Source organism: Zootermopsis nevadensis, unplaced genomic scaffold, assembly GCF_977971745.1.
Source record: "Zootermopsis nevadensis isolate Lab colony 2312 unplaced genomic scaffold, Znev_1.0 Znev_ptg000058l, whole genome shotgun sequence".
NCBI lineage: Eukaryota > Metazoa > Arthropoda > Insecta > Blattodea > Termopsidae > Zootermopsis > Zootermopsis nevadensis.
The window spans coordinates 801,905-820,574 of record NW_028259189.1 but is presented as its reverse complement, the minus strand read 5'-3'; the positions used below and the strand labels follow the sequence as shown (position 1 = coordinate 820,574).

Below are 18,670 nucleotides of genomic sequence, written 5' to 3'. Positions count from 1 at the left end.
CACCGTGGCTCTATCTATCAGTAATACATGAAATTTATTGGAAGCAAAAAGGTCGTAGAATTATAGTAATGGAAGTGAAAATATTTACAAATATTGCGAGATTTGACTATCTCACGATGATTTACGCTGTGTGGAGTCATAGGTCTTTACAATTGTTTGGAAAGAACATGCCGTCTCTATCTTCTGGGATTTATAGCAACATTGCCATTCGGGAATATTTACGAAAATTCTGAGGAAACAAATTTATATCGTAAGAAATTACAGATGAACCTCTAACTGTTAAATAAACATTACGTAAAAATATCAGAGGTGTCTATGTATACAGGTCTGCCAAAAATATGTATACGCTTTATAAAACAGAGTCAGTCGCTTACCGCTGTCAACTGCGCCACGAAGCTAACGGTGGTCATTTTGAACAACTACGCAAGATTCGGTAATTACTATGTGTACTTTGCTGACGTATATATTTGTTCAGTTTATTAAACTGTCTTTATTTCATTAATTGAATGTATATATATATATATATATATATATATATATATATTGGGACACCCTGTAGTTTGTAATGAGCATCTTATTGTGATTATGTTAAGGAAATATTAATACGTAAAGCCGTCAACAGACAACATATATGTCATACTTCAACTAACAGTACATTTATTACAGGAAAATCTGGTGTCAATGTGAATAGGTGTGTGGTTTGCTCCATATTTTGGCTTAATTAGCCGTCAACACGTAGAATTAAACTTATTTCTAACACACGGTATAAAACCTGTATAACATATAGATTTATATTATAATTCCCATATAACATAGTATAATAAATACGATACTACGACATTATATTTCGTAAAATTATATTATACTTTAATTTATTTTATTGCAATGTATTATATTATATTGTATTTCACTGCGTTACATCACACTGTATTATATTATTATATAGTGCACCAGTTTTCATTTGAATAAATATAATTTGCTTACGGTCAATAGATTTTATTTTAATATATATTTTATCACACGTTCATCACATACATTGTCACATTAACAACAATTTTATCAAGAGTAAATTTACTATTAGAAAAGATTAGACATGCAATATATGTTATGTGTTGACGGATTTATGTATTTAAATTTTTTTATATAGACTACGTTATCTTGAAACATCTAAGACATTCGTAAAACAATGAGCTGATTAATACTGAAGATGACATACAAGATAGAAATGATACAAAATAAATAATAAGTATCACGGAAATGAGCCAAATTATACCGGATTAGCCGGTCACAAATATAATATAGTCGAGAGTCAGCAAAATAAATGTGTATCAGGAAATTTAAAAAAGTAATTGTTTACACAGATATAATAAAATAGGGCATTGTGCCAACAAAACGCCTGGCTTTCGTTTAAGTCTCTAGTACACGTATCCGCAATAATTCGAATGCAAGAGACAGATCAAGATGGATTCGTGTGCGCAGTAGATAACTGCGCATTAGCCAGAGTCGGAAACACGAACATGCGCAGTGTACATTTCAATTGTCCACTTACGTCAGTTCACACCTCAGACTACAGGTGGCTACACAGGAAGTGCAGTATTTGTCTGCGCGGACTATAATTACTTAAAACATTTTGTTTGCTAAATGATCTAACAAGCAGTTATAGGTATATGTCTTTTTGCCATTATATTCGCTACTTTTTAAAAGCTTATTAAATTAGAGGAATACTGCAAACCATTTAGTTAAGAACATTCATATTTCATGTCCTATATAAAAGCATTAAATTACCCCTTTAAAGCCGAATGGTAGCGACAGGATGTTTACCACCTAATAATCGTCAAATCTTAATTTTGTTTTTAAGGGTTTTGTTTGATTCTCGCTGTAAACAAGGATTATTACTTTAAACAACATTAAAAAAAATTACCTTCATAGCGTGTCGTGTTTTCTTTGCGGTACGGACCGAATGTTTAAATATTATTTAGACAAGCTTCGGTTTAAAGGGATTAAAACATAAAAACTATAAATTTACTACGAGTGTGTGAAATATGAAGGAAAACAATTGGTAGAACCAAGCGTACAGAGGAGGATATTATTAAAATGGACCTTAACGAAATATATTGTGGGTAGGATTAATGAGTACATGATTGGTATCAGATGTGAGAAACGCAATGAATCTTCCGGTTTGATAAAGGCTGAAACATTGAGCTGAATGATTGTTAATTAACTAAGAATTATTCTGCCCCATGGAGTTTATATGAACTCTTGTCAATTATAAGAATTTTTCTGGCATACGATTTGCAAGGTCCATGTCGGATTATTTTCGATAATGCTTAGACACGTACAAACTGCAAGAAAACAAATAAATTAATGGAAAGAATAAGGTATGTTCTAAAATTGCTTTGAAAAGGAAATAGAATGGAAAACTGTTTAAACCTTTAGTGTAATTAAAACTTGTGACCGCTCACAAATCTGTTACTAGGCTAAGGATTTTGATTGCAATTCGACATTTAAATGCAAGATTATTCTTTCTAAGATTTTGGTACAATTTTTCGTAATAGAGTATTTTTACGGCGAAAAGTTATTAACCTCACGCCCAACCCCCAAACTAGAGGACGATCCCCTATCATCTGTCCGCGACTGCTTATTCAATACATTCGCAGTTAATCTCCGTAACTAGAGGCTGTTCCTCCATCCGCAACCTGAGGACGCGCCATGCCGTGGGGACAGCGATCGACCATTTATAATTGAATTTGGTACACCAAAGAAGCTAGTGAGTCTAACAAAAATGAGCTTAAATGAAACCTGTAGCAAAATTCGAGTAGGTAAATATGTATCTGAGACATTCTTCATCAAGAATGGTCTAAAACAAGGAGATGCTTTGTCTCCCTTGCTCTTTAACTTTGCGCTAGAATATGCCATAAGGAAAGTCCAAGACAGGAAGGAGGGTTTGCAATTGAACGGGACACATCAGCTATTGGCATATGCTGATGATGTTAATTTATTGGGGGACGACATAAATACAATAAAGAGGAACGCAGAAGTTTTACTAGAGGCTGGTAGACAAGTGGGGCTGGAAGTAAATTCAGAAAAAAACTAAGTACATGTTAGTATCTCGTCATCAGAAGACAGGCGGGCAAAATTAACTTAGGGTGGCTATTAAATTCTTTGAAAGGGTTGCAAAGTTCAAATATTTGGGAAAAACAATAACAAATCAAAATGACACTCATGAGGATTTAGGAGGAGATTAAATTCTGGAAATGCTTGCTACTTCTCAATTCAAAATATTTTGGCTTCCCGTCTGATTTCTAAGAACCTGAAAATTAAAGTATACAAAACAATAATTTTGCCTGTTGTTTTGTATGGGTGCGAAACATGGTCTCTCACTCAGAGGGAGGAACACAGATTGCAGGTGTTTGAGAATCGGGTGTTGAGGAGGATATTTGGGCCTAAGAGGGAAGACGATGGGGCGTGGAGAAAACTGCATAATGATGAGCTTAAAAATCTGTACTCCTCCCCCAATATTGTCAGGGTGATTAAGTCGAGAAGATTGAGATGGGCCGGGCATGTAGCGCGCATGGATGGGACAAGAGGTGTGCACCGGGTATTGGTTGGGAAGCCTGAGAGGAAGAGACCTCTGGGGAGACCTAGACGTAGATGGGAGGATAATCTCAGGCGGGATCTATGGGAGATAGGAGTTGAAGGAGACTGGATTTTGTTGGCCCAGGACAGGGTCCGGTGGAGGGCTTTGGTTAATTCGGTGATGAACCTTCGTGTTCCATAAGCCATCTGGTTGGTTGGGTCCACTATTTGGGAAGCCTGAGGGGAAGAGACCTCTGGGGAGACCTAGACGTAGATGTGAGGATAATCTCAGGCGGGATCTATGGGAGATAGGAGTTGAAGGAGACTGGATTTTGTTGGCCCAGGACAGGGTCCGGTGGAGGGCTTTCGTTAATTCGGTGATGAACCTTCGGGTTCCGTAAGCCATCAAGTTAGTTAGATAAGAGTTTCACAAAAAATGAGTGTTGCATTTTTAATTTATTCGTTACAATAAAGAAATTGGTGTAAAATATATTCAAGTTGTGTTGAATAATTAGTCTAGAATTAAGGGGCTTTTAAGCATTGTAGGTTTCTGATATGCATTTACATGTCTCCGTGTGGCTGATGTATAGTTTCTGTTCGTAATAATATTTTTACATCACTTTTGAACAAATCGTGACGCAAGATGGAAGTCTCGTTGGCACGAAGCAACTTTGGAAAGCGTATTCCTACCGCGTAGACTACATCAACAGCGTTTCACGTCATTGCCACGGGCAAACGCCACGATTTCCGGTTCGTCACAAAACGTTAAATATTTCCTGCACGCACAGACCTGCCAACATTGAGGAAAAAACTTGTAAATTAGCAGCCTTTATTAACCCTGTAACTAAACAATAGTTACAACAAACTGAATCTTCCGAAATATGATATCTGAGATCAGGGCCAGGTTATAAAAAGATGAGAGACAGGTAAACCATAGAAGAGATGGAATCAATTCGACTAACTCAGATATAAGAACAAGTGAAAATGTCCAAACTTTGCAGCTGACAACAATTATGATGATTAAAATAATAAATATTTAATCGATATCTAAACATGAAAATGAATTTCTCGTGGAATGTTTCGTCGTATAACCTGATATAAACTAACCGACGTTTCAGAGGTTCGTACCTGTTCCATAATCAGCGTGACGTGCGGTTAACATCTTCTCAAATAATACTCTGCTACATGGAATTATGACATGCACCCGGAAGATCAGAACACACGATGTACAATTCATTGGATTAAGAAAGTAACACATTTTGGAAAGGGTTAGAAGAAGAAGATGATATTAAAAATTATTCGAAATTAAAGTAACTGCTCACGAGTTTCCAAAACATTCCTACCCTGCAACTACGAGGCTCTCGTATTCATTTAAGGACGCATACGTTAACAGCGAGCCGCGGTGGTCTAGCGGTTAGAACGCTGGCCTTGTAATCCTGGGGTCTCGGGTTAGATTTATAACTTGTGTTGGGCAAGGCCGTGGTCTAGGCAACACGGAGTTTTCCTCCGTGGCATCCCAACAATTACTCCATTCACACACAGAAGAAGGCAATGGCAAACCACTTCTGGATCATCTGCCAAGAACGTATATGAACAGGTCCCAGTCCGAGAAAAGGATGGAAGGATCCTGTTCATATGGACCTGTCGTCAGACAGAACACTAAATAATAATAAGATGGGGTGGTCTAGCGGTTAGAACGCTGGCCTTGTAATCCTGGGGTCTCGGGTTCGATTCCCGGCGGTGCTCGAATTTATAACTTGTGTTGGGCAAGGCCGTGGTCTAGGCAACACGGGGGCTTCCTCCGTGGCATCCCAACAATTACTCCATTCACACACAGAAGAAGGCAATGGCTAACCACTTCTGGATCATCTGCCAAGAACGTATATGAACAGGTCCCAGTCCGAGAAAAGGATGGAAGGATCCTGTTCATATGGACCTGTCGTCAGACAGAACACTAAATAATAATAAGATGAGGTGGTCTAGCGGTTAGAACGCTGGCCTTGTAATCCTGGGATCTCGGGTTCGATTCCCGGCGGTGCCCAAATTTATAACTTGTGTTGGGCAAGGCCGTGGTCTAGGCAACACGGAGTTTTCCTCCGGGGGCTTCCCCGATTTCTCCGTGGCATCCCAGCAATTACTCCATTCACACACAGAAGAAGGCAATGGCAAACCACTTCTGGGTCATCTGCCAAGAACGTATATGAACAGGTCCCAGTCCGAGAAAAGGATGGAAGGATCCTGTTCATATGGACCTGTCGTCAGACAGAACACTAAATAATAATAACGTTAACAGCATCGAATGATGTGTGAAAGCGATTACTGATAATGAATGTGCGAGGAAACAAGCTGATATTTAAAGTTATTGTAGGGGGGATTGGGGAACTAAGATATTTAAAAGAGGATAGATAGTCAAAGTGGGTAATATCTAAAAGTCCGGAGCAGAGACAGCGATATTTAGAGAAAAGCTTGTGGTAGTGTTGTGGACATTTTATAGTTAGTGGTTCGCTCACTGTACGTCGCTGGTATAGGAAGTGAACTACTCATTTTTCTTGTTACCAGACACGCCAGTCTAGTTAATATGATTTAGGTCTTGCGTGTACAATTAGAGAGTTAAATTGGGGAATTATACTGCCAGAGTGTAAGTTTATAAATTGTTTTGTGGACTGTCGTAAGTGGAATTACGATTCGCCGAGACAAGTAGCAATTTACATGACACTGTATGAGTGAGACTTCTACGCATTGGTGACAACGTTAGAAAATGCAGTTTTTCTTCGTTTTATTACGTGTTTTGCGATGGACCGGTTTTCTTTATGGAGCAAATTACAACTTCTCAAAAACTATATGGAAATATGCAAGAGGGTGATAAGTTGCGTAATTAAATGTTACTGCTATTTTCCAGGACTATTTCGAGTGTAGCCATTAACAGTTTTGTCACAGAAGTTACCACTGTGCCGACAGTCGATCCACCGATCGACGGGAATATAACTGAATCGATAATTCACAAAACCACAGGAGTCAACTTTTTTTTTAGAGAGAATTGTGTTATTTCTACCATGACACTTGTCAGGGGTAAATTTGACATTTAACACATAAATCATATCAGTCTAAGCCTTTACTGCGGGTTAGTAGCGTAATCTGTAGTCTGTTTCGCTTAAACGACATGAGTCCTCAAGGCATATAAATTTTCAGAACTAGGTACTTCTTTAATTTTCCTAGATCTCTCTACGTGAATTTTATATTTAATTACTGCGAATACAAAACTATTACGAGGCGCGTCCCAAAAGTAAGTTTCCCACTCGTCCCACAGCTAGCAAACCTTATATTGCGCGAAGCGACTGTGCGTACGTGATAGAGCAATGACGTAGCATGGCGCATGCACTAACGGTACTTCCCGCGTTCTCACAGTAGCATCGTTGCAGCTGTTGAAGATGGAGGTTCTTATTCCAGCTCCCGCCGACTGTGAAGTGCGGTCAGTGATAACGCTAGGCCGCACACGGCTCGACGGACAGCAAGTCTCCTGCAGGAGTTCAGCTGGGAGGTGTTTAATCATTCACCCTACAGCCTGGACCTCGTTCCCAGTGATTTCCATCTTTTCCTACACCTCAAGAAATTCCTGTCCGGTCAGCATCAGCGTTTTGAGAATGACAGAGAGGCGGAGATGGTTGTCACACAGTGGTTCTAATCCCAGGCGGCAGACTTCTACGACACACGTATTCAAAAGTAGGTCCCACGATATGACAAATGTCTCAATTCCGGTGGCGAATATGTTGAAAAATAGCTGGACACTTGCTGTATCTGTTGCAATAAATATTTCCATGAAATTGTGTTTTGTTTCTGTAAACGGCCCCAGGGAAACTTACTTTGTGGACGAGCCTCGTATTAACGCAGCAATAGTCAAAAATTATAAAATTCCTCAGTAGCTTATTAATCACACCAAAATTATTTAAAGTGAAAAGTTTTAGACCTCAGCGATATTTATATGTTATGCTATGTTTTGTGACAATTATTTGCATTACGATGTCATCTACCATTACCAGATTCGTGTAAATTCTTGTCCTTTATGGTTGATATGAAAATTTCCTGGCCTGTTCTAGCATTGAAATCTCCTAACAAAATTTTCGTCTGACAATCGGTGAAGTTGGTCCAAAAGCATTATCATTTCCCCCAAAACATACGTTCACACCAATATTTATAATTTCTCGTAAAAATACGCATATGCAATAACAATATTGTACCACCGATGTCGACGGATTGGGCTCGACATCCTACCATTAAAATAACTGTATTTTCTCAACTTCTGTCTGAAGACACTTCGCCACCAAGAGGCAAATCCAAGACTGTTTTCCTTGCTCTATTTTTCTGTTCTAAATAAATAGTTCTTCTGTTCTTGTCGTGGTCCATCTCGTCTATGTAGTGATGGTTTCTTCCTGGGATACTGTGCATTATTATCTCATAGAACCTGACCGACGTTTCAGAGGTGCTTAATACCTCTATCATAAGAGCGAAGATGGAGTCTCTCAGAACATCTAAAACGTTGATCAATTTCTACGAGATGATTCACAACGTCCCAAAAGATATTTTTTATACTCGTCGCAGTCTGAACCTAAATTATCACACCTTAAAATGAGACACTATCCTTTGGATTTATGTCATATTTGGCACTCCTGTCTCATAATCGGGAGGTCCTGTTTAAGTATTTTCATTGATTCGCGTAGTCCCTTCAGTTAAAACTCAGGTAAGTTAATAAAATATGTTACGATCATTTCTTTACGAATTAATAATTTATAACCAATCTCATCTGATTTCTATACAAGCTTCACAGTAAAGTAACCGTCCTCAAATAATCTAACAACAACTAAACTGATATGGTCCAAATTTTAACAGTGACTGCCTAATTTGCAGTTTGTACGTCATGGCCAATACTTCCTGCACACTAGTACTGGATACAAATGAACTGGACGCTGTAAGGAAGGAGGAGGGCAATAACAGCAAGACATTAACCTTTCAAAGCATTGTGGGTAACTGTATGTACCACCTGTTTGCTTACAACTCTGTATTTTGACACAGAGTGTACTTACAGGTGACGTAGAGTATGAAGAATTACCTTAAACAACATTAACGAGTTGATTGTTCGTAACGGACATATGTTTGAAACAGTAAAATATATTTTTAAGTATTTCGTAGATGAAATACGTACTTCAAAATGGTTGACAGAACCAATTACGAAGCACGAAATTTGAGCAACCTGTAACATACGTATTAAAAGTTCTTTTACTCAAAATAGAAATGTAATGTCCCTCAACAGAACTACATTTGGATGACAGGGTACTCTCAACCTCCACAAATAAAAGTTTTCGAAACTCCGTGTTACCTATGTCACAGTCCAGAAATCCAGCAACACGTCAAAACCATTTTGAGTTAAACAGTCACGTTAGTTCTCCTCCTTGGAAGTACATTTATTCAAATTAACTCAAACTGAATAATAAAATAAGAAATCAACTAATAGATTTTATCTAATTGTGACTTTTCCTATGCCGGTCCTCAGTTCAAAATAGTAAAATATAAATTAATAAATAAATAAAAAATAAAAAACAGAACACGCTTTATTTAACAGATAATAGCAAATGTTTCAGGGTCCTTCGTCAGCAGCCACGTGATCCAATGCAGAGAGCCGAGAATGTGTAACAGTGCCAACTTCGCCGTAAGCCGGTTTTGAACCAAAAACTGCAGGGCAGGCCATTAACAGAGAAAGCGCCAGGAGAAAGGCCCGACCTTCTAACTGTGTTCTAGGCCAAGATAATTTAAAAACACTTCAAAAACTATCTTTATTTCTAAGTAACCTTCTGTATAACTTCCTTTTAAAAGTGATGTCGTAGTTGAAAGTGGATCTAATACGTACGTGTTTTCGACACGATTACAACTTTGTAATTTATGATCTGGCTTTAACATATGAAATTTACCGGTTTATGAAACTGTGTGTGTTCCAATTAATATGTTACATATTTAACTGACGGATATTCACGAAATTTAGTGTCAACGAACGAGGTGCTACCCAAAAGTTCGGGGAATCTGAATTCAACGCGCGAACCGGTTGTGGAATGGCCTGCCGCCGCTAGATGGGGCGAGCAGTACCCTTTGTGAATTAGTGTGCCTACAGCCGTGAAGGCGAGAGGCCGAGTTCTTGAGTTTCGTGCGTTTTTGTAACGTTATGTTGTAGTGGTTCGGCGATTTTTTAAACCTGCATAAATAACAGATTTTAAGGAACAAAGAATCTGCATCAAATTTTGCTTTAATCTTAAAATAACTGCTGTAGAAACAAGACACGACAGTGATTCCCCACCCACCCTATTCGCCTGACCTCGCCCCCTGCGACTTTTTCCTGTCCCCCAAAATGAAATTTCGATTGAAAGGCCGTCGTTTTGACACAATTGAGGAGATCCAGACAGAATCGCAGGAGGTGCTTAAGACACTCACACTCGAAGACTTCCAGGGATGCACGGAATCATTTAAAAACGCTGGGATCGCTGTATCCATGCCCAAGGAAACTACTTCGAAGGAGACGGTGGAAACTAGGAGTTATGATAAGCAATTTTCTTTTTATGGGCAAATTCCCTGAACTTTTGGATTGCACCTCGTAAGTCCAATCTCCTGAAAGTCGTTCAACCGTTTCAGATATAATTCCCTACTATCGATAAAACAAACATGGATGCAGTGCGAATTTCTCAAATGGCAGCGAGATAGCGTTTTTCATTAAATAACCCTGATAATGGAGGCAGCAAGAACTTAAGTAGACTTCAACCAGACTATACGGATCGACATCCCAGAAGACGACCATCTTCATAATCGCCGCCATGTGAACCTGAAATCTCCCTATTCATTGTACTTAATCAGTTACTTAATTCAGTCGCTCTGAAAATAACATTGACACGTACGGGGGTAACAATTTTCTGTTATCGAAACAAAGTGGTATAAATATATTTATCAAAGTACAAGGGAAAATAATCACAAAAATAAATATTTGAATTAAACAAAACAATTTTGCAGCTGTAGGTCTACCAAGTTAAAACCGTGTTCCATTGTTAAGACCATATGAGATTTGACGTAATTGTTCCATTGTTAAGACCATATAAGATTTAACGTAATTGTTCCATTGTTAAGACCATATAAGATTTAACGTAATTGTTCCATTGTTAAGACCATGTAAGATTTAACGTAATTGTTCCACTGTTAAGACCATATAAGATTTAACGTAATTGTTCCACTGTTAAGACCATATAAGATTTAACGTAATTGTTCCACTGTTAAGACCATATAAGATTTAACGTAATTGTTCCATTGTTAAGACTATATAAGATTTAACGTAATTTTTCCATTGTTAAGACTATATAAGATTTAACGTAATTTTTCCATTGCTAAGATCATGTAAGATTTAACGTAATTGTTCCATTGTTAAGACCATATAAGATTTAACGTAATTGTTCCATTGTTAAGACTATATAAGATTTGACGTATGTTGTTCTATTGTTAAGATCGTATAAGATTTAACGTAATTGTTCAATTGTTAAGACCGTATAAGATTTAACGTAATTTTTCCATTGCTAAGATCATGTAAGATTTAACGTAATTGTTCCATTGTTAAGATCATGTAAGATTTAACGTAATTGTTCCATTGTTAAGACTATATAAGATTTAACGTAATTGTTCCATTGTTAAGACCATGTAAGATTTAACAGAACAATATCACAATTACTGTTCTATTGATACTTTAAGTTTTATAAAAATTAACAGTGACTTGAAATTAAAACTGTCTGAAATCTAAGAAACGTTGTCTTCACAGTAAACTCTGTTGTATGAATAAATAAACCTGTTATCCGTTAAGAAGAGAATAACACTTGTATTGTTTAAGTTAAGGAAACTCAGTTCCGCTAACTGCCGACCGTATTATCGAGGCCACTGGTAATGAAAAAGATTCTGGGTCACTGCCCTAAACTCAGAAAATTTTATGTAAGCAGATTCTAACAATAAATATTATTAGAATCCACATGTAGACTCTGAAAAGCAAATGTTTTTCGAAACACGATCTGTAAATAAGTCCACTCGTGTGCAAGAGTTGTTACAAAATCGTGAAGTAAATTTGTAAATCTCAGTTCCGCCATTTTGTTACAACACTCATATTCTTGCAACATTTCAGAAATTTTTAACAAAAAATTACTGTTACGCAATTCAGAGAGATATCAGCCTTCACGCTTATCAGTGGGCTGTTAAACTTGGATCAGACACAACGCAATCCTCTTTCTACCCCAGTAAGTTTTGAAATTTGAATCAGGGTGACATGGAACACGTTCGAATATATGATACGAGGTTGTCAGGGTGGTGAAGATACGAGGTGTGATCAGAAAGTTTCAAGACTGTGCCAATAGAGGGCGAACCGGATGTAGTACGAGCTTCTGCCGCTAGGGGGTGCGGCCTACATTCATAGTGAATCAGTGTGCCAGCCCGCATCATCGAATTAGCATTTGTTTCTTAGTTACGGGCGTTTTGGTAGTGCATTACACCGACCCTCCTGCGATTTCGGAATGGCGTGTGCATCAAATTTTGCCAAAGACTCGCCAAAACGGCTACAGAAACCTATGAAATGCTAAAGCAAGCATTTGGGGAGTCCGCAAACTTTTGTGTAGCATTCAAGTTTTAAAAATGGCCGAACCTCTGTCGATGATGACGAGCGTTCTGGACGACCATCTTCGAGCACAACGCCCGAAAATGTTACGAAGATTCGGCAGGCCATTCACGAAGATCGACGTCGTACCATCAACGACTTGTGCGACATTGTTGGGATAGGCTATGGGACCTGTCAGCTGATTCTAAAGGAAGAACTCCACATGCGACGCCAAGGCTCCTGTCTGAGGACCAGAAGCAGAATCGACTTGACTTCTCGTTTGTCAGGAGCTGAAAGATCTTGCAAGAACCGACCCCAACTTCCTTTCTAAGCTCCGTGTGACTTCTTCCTCTTCCCAAAGATGAAAATTCAGCTAAAGGGAAGGAGATTTGAGACGATAGAAGAGATTCAGGCAGAATCGCAGATGGTGCTTGACAGGCTGACAAAGAAAGATTTCCAGGGATGCTTCCAGGCTTGGCAGCGGCGCTGGGATCGTTGTGTTCACTCCCAGGGGAACTACTTCGAGGGTGATGGATGAATTTAATACCTGAGATAAGTGTACGGGTTTTTATACGCGCAGTCTGGAAACTTTCCGATCGCAACTCGTATCTACGTTGGTCAAATGTCGTCTTTCGTCGTACGTGGATTTGTACGTAGATTCCAGAGTTTCCGAGAAAAGCAGTCTCCAACTTTAGCCTTGAAGATGGAGGAGAAATGTTTCTCCGAAATGTTGGTATCTAACTACAAATCCACACACGGCGTTACAACGCCTTCCTTGAGGTTCACAGCATTTTTCTTTACGCAACTGATCACCATTAAATCTTTATTAAACGCGAAGATTAATGATCATGTTTTGCACAGAACTCCTCCACTGGTCCTTGCCCTAAGCTAGAAGAGACAGTATTTCTTATTTATTTAGGAATTGTAGCTCAGGTCTTGCGCAGAAACTGCACTGAGCGAATGACTGATTCGACCTTGAAGTCGTGACGTCACGTTTAAACCTAACCTAAAATCGCTGTCCTGTACTAAAGATGTTCCCGCTATTGAATCAAAATGCATGATACTTGGAACCGTGGAAGTTTTAAAGAGACGCGATCAATATACGGAATTCTGCATCAAATACGAGTCACTGCGACAATAGAACGAGACAGAACACCAGGAAGCCAGAAAACTAGTGGAGATGTGAGAATCAGCCGATATTTCTATATCGCAAATAAAAACTGCTGTGCGCATGCGCACATGGGTGCGTTTGTTTGAAGGTCGAGTTAGTTCTCCGCTCAGACAGACAGACAAAAAACAGATTCTGACAGAACCAGTAATTTATAGGGCGGGACAGGGCAGGAATAAATTGAAACAGATAAATCTGGACTCTTGTTTCCATAATTTTGAAGACAAAGAAAATTCTATATTTCGTTCGCCTAATAAGCACTTTCGAATTGAAATATTCCATTTCTGTCATGATGGCTGTCTTCTGGAATGTTGCACCGTAGTCTGGCAGAAACAAACAGACGTTTCGGAGGTGCTTACTGCCGTGTAGCCTGGTAGAAGTTTACCGACGTTCAGAGGTCCTTGCTGCCTGCTTCATCAGGGAGACAATTTCACGGTGCTACAAGCCATCTTCAGACTCACCTCCTTGAAAACCTCAAATCCTATTCACGGTAATGAGTTGTTGGCTTGACGATGTAGGCAGCAGGTACATCTGAAACGTCAGTCAATTTATACCAGAATACACGAGGCAGTGGAGTCGGGAGAGGTCTGTCAGAACAGAGACCAGGGTTCGAATCTAAAGTTCACAATTTTATTTCAGTGTCATGATACATGTTGTTCGGACTGTGGCATAATTTATTTGGCAATTTTTACACGTAATTTAAAAGAAGTTTAATTTCGTATTTAAAGCAATACATATTTCAGTATTCACGTATTCTACACTGAGTCTTCTAGACAGTACAGCCATGGGATCGTCCGAGTCTTACCATTTCATCTCACGTTGGCATAAAAACGTCGCTGTGTTATGTAGAATCTTTAATAGCATTTTATTGGCACAAATTACATTTAAAGATCTTAAAATATGGGAGTAAGGGATGGTGACGTATAACATAAAGCCTCTCCTATTCAAACGTCAACTCCAGCTTCATGCTGTGATCCCCGTTTACATCAAGGAGGGTTTGACGACCGAGTCTCCAGTGGTATAACGATTCCACCAGCAGATGAAGAAATTTCAGATGCGCCAAGGTTTGACCTGAGCCTATAAGTACCAAACATAACACTGGTGTTAGCCAGCGATGGAATCGTAATTCGTCATAGTGGATAAAACTATTGGTCGAGCAGTATTTATACAAATTACTCAATTATCAGAAAAGTGAATAGAACGGATTTGACCAAAATTCCGGTCATAATTTATGAGAAAGCGTACGACAATTTTAATCGCAATACGATCTGGAAAAAAAAAATAATTAACAGACAGAAAGACACAGCAATGAATAATCGAGATAATTAAAATATTTAGTCAAAAGAAATTTATTTATATAAAATACATGAAGACGAAGGGCATTGATTAAATAACATTTCCATGCGATGTAATATAAGAATTTCCACCTCAAAGACAAAATCCATGAGAATGAGTGGTACTGAAATCATAAGATTGAAAATAATTATACAAGGAAAAATTATTAAATATGTCATAGAATTTAACTGTATAGAATATAATAAATACGTGGAAAACAAATTATAACATATATTAGAATAAATAGAATAATAAAAATAAATTTCGGTAAATAAATGTCTAATTAAATAAACATAAGAATACAAAATATAGCAATGAGACGAACAGGGTTTGGAAGCAGCAGCCGACAGGAACAAAATTATATTTTCAAAGAAATGTTGACGTAAGGCAAAGATTCCAAGCATAAAATATAGTCGAATATATTCATTTATGCCAGACGAAAATGAAAGAACACGTCGAAAGAATCCGAGATGAGAAAATACCAAAATCAGCTGGGAAAACGAAACACGGGTCGTCCAAAGAATAGATGGAAAGACAAGTTCTTCAGGAAAAGAGCTAAAGATTAGAGGCTTAATTTATTTATTATTATTTAGTGTTCTGTCTGACGACAGGTCCATATGAACAGGATCCTTCCATCCTTTTCTCGGACTGGGACCTGTTCATATACGTTCTTGGCAGATGATCCAGAAGTGGTTTGCCATTGCCTTCTTCTGTGTGTGAATGGAGTAATTGTTGGGATGCCACGGAGGAAAACTCCGTGTTGCCTAGACCACGGCCTTGCCCAACACAAGTTATAAATTCGGGCACCGCCGGGAATCGAACCCGAGACCCCAGGATTACAAGGCCAGCGTTCTAACAGCTAGACCACCTCATCTTATTATTATTTAGTGTTCTGTCTGACGACAGGTCCATATGAACAGGATCCTTCCATCCTTTTCTCGGACTGGGACCTGTTCATATACGTTCTTGGCAGATGATCCAGAAGTGGTTTGCCATTGCCTTCTTCTGTGTGTGAATGGAGTAATTGTTGGGATGCCACGGAGAAAAACTCCGTGTTGCCTAGACCACGGCCTTGCCCAACACAAGTTATAAATTCGGGCACCGCCGGGAATCGAACCCGAGACCCCAGGATTACAAGGCCAGCGTTCTAACCGCTAGACCACCTCATCTTATTATTATTTAGTGTTCTGTCTGACGACAGGTCCATATGAACAGGATCCTTCCATCCTTTTCTCGGACTGGGACCTGTTCATATACGTTCTTGGCAGATGATCCAGAAGTGGTTTGCCATTGCCTTCTTCTGTGTGTGAATGGAGTAATTGTTGGGATGCCACGGAGGAAAACTCCGTGTTGCCTAGACCACGGCCTTGCCCAACACAAGTTATAAATTCGGGCACCGCCGGGAATCGAACCCGAGACCCCAGGATTACAAGGCCAGCGTTCTAACCGCTAGACCACCTCATCTTATTATTATTTAGTGTTCTGTCTGACGACAGGTCCATATGAACAGGATCCTTCCATCCTTTTCTCGGACTGGGACCTGTTCATATACGTTCTTGGCAGATGATCCAGAAGTGGTTTGCCATTGCCTTCTTCTGTGTGTGAATGGAGTAATTGTTGGGATGCCACGGAGAAAAACTCCGTGTTGCCTAGACCACGGCCTTGCCCAACACAAGTTATAAATTCGGGCACCGCCGGGAATCGAACCCGAGACCCCAGGATTACAAGACCAGCGTTCTAACCGCTAGACCACCGTGGCGGTCCAGAGAGGCTTAATACAGCTGATTAATACCACTTCAGGAAGAAGAAGAAGAATCTAGAATACAATTCAAATATTTACGGCCTTTCTTAATATGTCATAGTTAAGTAGGAGCCGGAATAGCTTAGTCAGTATAATGACTGGATGTCCGAGGTTCAATTCTCCTGAGGACTTTTCCTGTAGCCTCTGCGTCCAGGTTGGCTCGGGAGCCCACCCAGCCTCCTATCCAATGGGATGCGGGGTCCTTTCCCCGGGGGTAAAGCCGGCCGGGGCGTGATGCTGACCACTCACCCCCATCTAGTGCCGAGATCAAGAATTATTAGGAGCTGAACCGCCACTCCCCCCAAGTGCCTTCATGGCGTGTAGTGGGACAGCTTTACTTTACGTCATAGTTAGGCAAGACAGCTAATATTCCGTCAATGCAATTCATAAATGAGGTTTAAAATCAAATCCATGTTTTCGTGTCTCAAGTTTTAAGAAACAAACGGGATTGTGTAATTTCGTGTTGGTTATGTTGGCGTCCGTGATGCAACGTCGGAGTTACTTCTTGTACAGAATAGAGGTCGCTGAACGAGAATGTCTTCGGCGTTCGACGATTTCCGTGCAGACACAAGAGAAATCACAAAGTGTGAATTTCAAGCGACTGTTTGTTCCGATTACTTAACTTCATTAGAGCTTCCTACGTGCGAAAAGTACGTTCCCAGATGCAGGCGTACGAGGTGCGATCGGAAAGTTTAGAGACTACGCCTATAAAAACCCGTACACTTATCTCAGGTATTAAATTCATCCTTCACCCTCGAAGTAGTTCTCCTGGGAGTGAACACAACGATCCCAGCGCCGCTGCCAAGCCTGGAAGCATCCCTGGAAATCTTTCTTTGTCAGCCTGTCAAGCACCATCTGCGATTCTGCCTGAATCTCTTCTATCGTCTCAAATCTCCTTCCCTTTAGCTGAATTTTCATCTTTGCGAAGAGGAAGAAGTCACACGGAGCTTAGAAAGGAAGTTGGGGTCGGTTCTTGCAAGATCTTTGAGCTCCTGACAAACGAGAAGTCGATTCTGCTTCTGGTCCTCAGACAGGAGCCTTGGCGTCGCATGTGGAGTTCTTCCTTTAGAATCAGCTGACAGGTCCCATAGCCTATCCCAACAATGTCGCACAAGTCGTTGATGGTACGACGTCGATCTTCGTAACATTTTCGGGCGTTGTGCTCGAAGATGGTCGTCCAGAACGCTCGTCATCATCGACAGAGGTTCGGCCATTTTTAAAACGTGAATGCCACACAAAAGTTTGCGGACTCCCCAAATGCTTGCTTTAGCATTTCATAGGTTTCCGTAGCCGTTTTGGCGAGTCTTTGGCAAAATTTGATGCACACGCCATTCCGAAATCGCAGGAGGGTCGGTGTAATGCACTACCAAAACGCCCGTAACTAAGAAACAAATGCTAATTCGATGATGCCGGCTGGCACACTGATTCACCCCCTAGCGCCAGAAGCTCGTACTACATCCGGTTCGCCCTCTATTGACACAGTCTTGAAACTTTCCGATTGCACCTCGTATTCTTTCAAGTTATCACGTATGATACGCAAACTGGGGGACTCCCGCAATCATCATCAGACATATTAAATTTAGTGTAGAGGGTAGCAGTGGCGTTTATCTGCAACTCTATTTGAAGGATTTTCCTTAGGTACACGGCTTCACATTAGAACCGTGTTCTGAACAATAAGTCAGATGAAGATGGCTGACTTCTCCGTGTACCCCGGTAGAAGTTTACTGAAGTTTCACTAATCGTCCTGATGATGGAGGCAAAAAGGACCTCTGAAACGTCGGTAAACTTCTAACACCGCCGTGAAAACTTCAAATCCTAATTAAAACATTTTATATTTCTGTAAATTTTTGTTTATTTTAGAGGGTTTTATATTAATTGTCATTTAAGACATGTTCAGATTTTAGGCCAAACATTTTTAATTCAAAATGGGACGAGAGGTGTGCACCGGGTTCTGGCTGGGAAGCCTGAGGGGAAGAGACCGCTGGGGAGACCTAGACGTAGATGGGAGGATAATCTCAGGCGGGATCTATGGGAGATAGGAGTTGAAGGAGACTGGATTTTGTTGGCTCAGGACAGGGTCTGGGCTTTGGTTAGTTCGGTGATGAACCTTCGGGTTCTGTAAGCCATCTGGTTG

General features: G+C 39.9%; 1 protein-coding gene across 3 annotated transcripts in view; it reads right to left on the bottom strand.

Annotated features, from left to right (window-relative positions):
• The window catches only part of LOC147871358 (pancreatic triacylglycerol lipase-like), a 125,126-nt gene that overhangs the window by 60,006 nt on the left and 46,450 nt on the right, over positions 1-18,670 (bottom strand). The window lies entirely within an intron of this gene.